The following is a 4967-nucleotide window of genomic DNA, read 5'->3' on the forward strand; positions in this document are numbered from 1 at the left end:
GATTCATAATGGAGTTCGTGCACTTTTGTATGAATATTGAACTTCACATATTATATCCGTACCTGATTTTGTCAGTTTGTGGTATTGTTCATTGCTGAGCTTTCAGCAGTTACTACTCTTTGACTTTGACTGACAATAACGTAACATGAAACGATAGCGGTCGGCATGTATATTCTTCTACTCGCCCTCAGTCTCAAAACACCTAGGATGTTATGCAACTTGTCATTTCACACGCTTGTTATTTTTTTTAGGTATAGTCCCCATCATAATAGATATGCTTCTACTCATTCCGTAGGCGAACCTTTAACATTAGTACGTCATTTATCTTGTGCGAGATACGAAACACAAATCAATATAAAAATGAAAATGCAGTGTTATCAAATTTGTGTTCCAAGGCTGTCACTTATAATGTTCACTCGAGAATTGAATTTTAGACCATCTGAACTTCCTGATTGTTGATTTTACGAGCGGTTCGTGAAATTTCGGTATTGAAATGAAGAGCAAATACCTCGATGACGAATCGAAAAATTAATGCTGTTCAAGTAAGCCTACTGCTCAAAAGCAGAGCCGCATTCATAAAGTTGTGATTAAATGTTTGTTTCGACTATTACTTTTCCTACAAAAGGGCAACATTTTCCAAACCGATTGCATACTCTTTGAATCGAAAAGTCTCCCTGCAAACACATTTGCTATATGGCAACGACAAGTTTACTTTTCCACAGATTTGAGATTTTATTTTGCTTTATCTCCATTTGTATTAACAGGTACATTCTGTATTGCTAGAAGTGAGGTTCTCACACTAACTTACACGCATGAAGCAGCGAGAGATGAATCCTGGTACCGAAAGGATTGGGAATTCTGTACGGCAGTCGACATGAAAATTCGAATCAGGCTTCACGCAAAACCCTTTCTAAATTTGGAGGCACGTCTGCAAATAGGTGAGGGTATTCAACCTGCTGGCCAATATCCGGTTTATACCCTGCGTGTGCAGGATCTACCTTGGACTGTTACGTCACGGACCAATGCCCTCTGGTTGATGTATGAAGATACCAGCTCCTTCAAGTATACAGGCGAACTTATCATTGAAACAAAGGCGATCACTCCAGGTACACAAACTCGGCAACCGTAACATAGATGCAGGTTGAGCATTTTCACTAGGGTTAAAAATACAAACAGTTTTATGGCGTCCTATCTTTTATACAGTGAGGACATTGAAGTAACCTTGACAACTCGAGCAATCATGATTTCCAATTTTATACGATTTTAACGATTTAAGAGTTGATTTCCATCCGTTGAAAAAAGAGAACATAATGTGACCCGCTATAAAACAAAAGGATCCGAAAGTCAAGGGAGGTCGATTTTCTGAAATTAATGACATGAAATTATTTCCTTCCTCTTCCGCTTTAATTTCCTATATAACACGACTCACATAAGTAATGCAGAGATATTGATGATTTTATGAGATCATGTCGAGTGGTCAAGGAAGTCAGCGTTTTGAGAAAACCATCTTCAGAGTTTTCTTTCGGTCGCAATGATCGTATATGATCAAGGGATGTTCAAGCTTTACAAATAGCGCCAATGGGATACGTACGACCAATCAATAACCAGGATGCCACGCACTAACCAATAAGATCACTCCCTCAGTGCTTGGAGCAGAGTCTATCTGCGGCGCTCAGTCCCAATCTTTGGACATGTTTCTGTTCCGTTGAATTGGACGGAAATTCATGGCCTATAAAAACGCTTATTTCTTACGTTTCCTTTATTCATTTGGCTTTGAAATTTCGGCAGATGATAGAAGAAACACTAGTCTACAACATTATGCCAAAAACAGAAATTCCATGGTATTGACCGAGTTTGATGATCTGACTTCAAGTTCGATTTTCCCTGCTCAGCCGCCAGCGACTTTCGGATGCTCTTGTCATGGCGGGTCAAAAATGTTTGCTCATTGAAGGAAATATGAATGTACATTTTACTAAGAACGATGAGAAATATCTATGCATAGATTGGTATAGCAATTTGTTTCTTCGCATAATGGAATTGGACACACTGAGGTTGTTGGACAATAATTGTCGTGAAATAATGAAGCTATTTTCCAAACTCATCTTCATGAATTGTATTATTAATGTATCGAAGCTCTCGGGTTTATTAAAGATTTTACCTCCCCACATTAACTGTTGTAAAGAATACATATCAAGAAAGCGTCGAAATAACTTCGCTTTTCAATGGCGAGGAGTGTTCTCGTGGAGTTGTCGAGAAGTGTTGTTTTGAACATGAGTATAGTGACGGCATTTTCTTCTTCTTTCATGCAGACGGACAAACAGCAGGCCCCACGACTGATTATTCTGGTAGGATTTCCTCAGAGTCTACAGCCGGCCATCGTTATGGGGATGAAAACGTTAAAAACGGTTCGACAAGTTATACTGATACACATACTCTCAGATCGACTGAACCTGTGTATACTACACGTAAGAATGTTTTGAATTTCTGATAAACCTCATTATGAACAGTGATCCCAATTTTAATAACGGTGTAATAACGTGTGGAAATAGTAATTATTGGTAACAATGATCTTAATGTCTTCTTTTTTTTTCTATTTCCTTTCCATATCTCAAGTGATACTTTGAGTATCGAGTGTCTTCTTCATTCTTTCCTATTATAGCCATTAATGTAATAACACAAGGTGAAATGTACCCTATTAAATATCGTGATGCAGTCATTTTTTTTTTTGCTAGAAGAATATCATGATGTACTGATGAATTGAATAAATTGCTGTGATTTGGCCGGAAAGAGACTACATTTAAAACTCTTTGACAAATATGTGACCCGCAACCATCTAAGACGCTGCAAGAATAAGGCGATTTAGCCTAAAAATGAGAAAGTTGATATATCTTTTTAAATACTTTTAATACTTTCTGTCTGTGAAGCCTAAGGATATTTTTAAAGGTATTAGGCCTATATTTCTTGTAGAAGTTACGACTCCCATTATCTTTTATTGTAGTATATTATTGCAGACCAAATCTCAGACATGATTCGCCGCTCCTTTGATCCCCAACGCTGATATTTTCCCCCTCAAAACTGTTTTTCACGGTGATATCTCACATTTCAGCGTGTACAATAACAAGGCAAATCACAGCAGGCAACATGAAACATAAGAAGACATCAAAAAGTTGCTGTTCGACGAAATATACTTTACTTTCATGGTACAAAGTAACAGATAATGAAAATAATAGTAATAATGAAATCAAAATAACAATGATTGTAAAGGTGAAAGTTAGTATGAATGTAATTTATATCGTTATCACTTCGGTTCTAATTCAATGCTCCCCCCCCCAAAAAAAAAAAAAAAAAAAATCATGCAAAATACTATTTATATAACATCATATACAACATCCTATAAACAGACAAAAAGGTTCAGAATTCGTTATGCGAGACTTGCAGGGGGTTGCAGGGACGGAACAGCTATAATTATTACGCAAACCAAGGCTTAAACGTACATCGTGGAATCTGACCCGATCACCCTGCCTGTTAATCGATGGATATCTCGCCTTCAGGTCCACAACCGGATACCAGCCCTGATACACGCTCTGCGTCGTCATCAACTTTGGGTTCTCCATTCAAATCCTCGGAGTTTCCCTCAAATTACATGGCTTCTCCAGATACAACATCAACGCCGGCAGCATCCGCCGACTTGGGAAGCAACCACTGTAAGAAAAACTTGTTTAGTCTGTTCTTCATTTGCAAACTGCCATGTTATTTAGATGATCTAGTGAAGACAGATGATAATTCTCCTTCTTTCCTCCGTCTTCGCACAAAACTTCCTTTTCGTCGGTTTCCGCCATTCTCTACCTGTAACAGACTAGTTTCTCCTCTACATTATTTTATTCGACGTACTTGACTCCTGCGACTGAAATATTGCCTTCGAAAAATTCATAACACACACACACACACACACACACACACAATAAGATGCAAACGATGTTTACGAAACACTCCTGTTGATCTGAGTATGAAGAGCAGGATTTTAAATAAAGATACATTATGCATGGTTTGCTCTGTAAAACACAAAATAGGCCCTGGGCCTATAGTAACACCACGTGACCACAATGTATTCACCTCAATGACTGGACTCTTGAAAAGACAAGCAAGGCGTTCGTATCAGAATTGTACATTAAAATATGAAGTAAACAAGTTCCTCATGAGTTAAGTTTTGAATCTGTTGACTAATCCCTTTACTGTAAAAGTACCCCGAGATCCAAGAGTCATATGGCCAACATGTGCGACATTGCAAAAGAGCCCATGATTCATCGAGCCCACGAGTCATAGCGCCCATGAGCTCTACAATACGTAAAATAGAGGCCCACCAACGCGACACTATATAGGCAAATAATGCCAGCGAGTTCGACATTAGGCAAAAACGGTCCATGACACCGACACTGAGTACATGTTGCCTCGTATTGCCGGTCTCGTGGGATCTATTTTTATTTTAATTAATTGATTGCTTAATTGATTAATTTTTTTTTTTTTTTTTTTTTTTGCCAGTGTCGGACTCATGGGCCTTGTTTGACTACAGACCTTATGGGTCTTATTTGCTATGTGGCTAAATATAGCTGGTGGACCATCTCGCGGGCTTTACGAAAGTGACCGGGTAAACCTATGTATAATACAATGTCTGACCGACCTTGATGTAAAATTTGAGTAGCAAAACCCGAGAACTGCGTAATGGTATACATGCAACATACACAGCTGTATTCACACACTTTCATACAGAAATCAACCGCAATTGTTTGCTAATTTTACGTGAAGCAAATTGCTCAATAATACTTATATATCGCGAAACTCTCATCAACCGCGGCAAACCTTTAGAACAGCACAGAGTGCTGGAGTACAGTAACTATTATTTCCCTATTTCCCTCTTTTTCTTAACACGTAGAACTCATATACAAAGGGACAGAGGAAAATTAAAAATA

General features: G+C 38.3%; 1 long non-coding RNA gene across 1 annotated transcript; it reads left to right on the forward strand.

Annotated features, from left to right (window-relative positions):
* Window positions 1–664: 664 nt before the first annotated feature.
* LOC140236077 (uncharacterized) lies at window positions 665–3677 on the forward strand. Its single transcript, XR_011901749.1, has 3 exons — window positions 665–1106; window positions 2310–2465; window positions 3552–3677. It is a non-coding gene; the product is annotated as an uncharacterized lncRNA (long non-coding RNA).
* Window positions 3678–4967: the final 1290 nt, after the last annotated feature.

The sequence above is a fragment of the Diadema setosum genome, chromosome 12 (assembly GCF_964275005.1).
Source record: "Diadema setosum chromosome 12, eeDiaSeto1, whole genome shotgun sequence".
Classification (NCBI taxonomy): domain Eukaryota; kingdom Metazoa; phylum Echinodermata; class Echinoidea; order Diadematoida; family Diadematidae; genus Diadema; species Diadema setosum.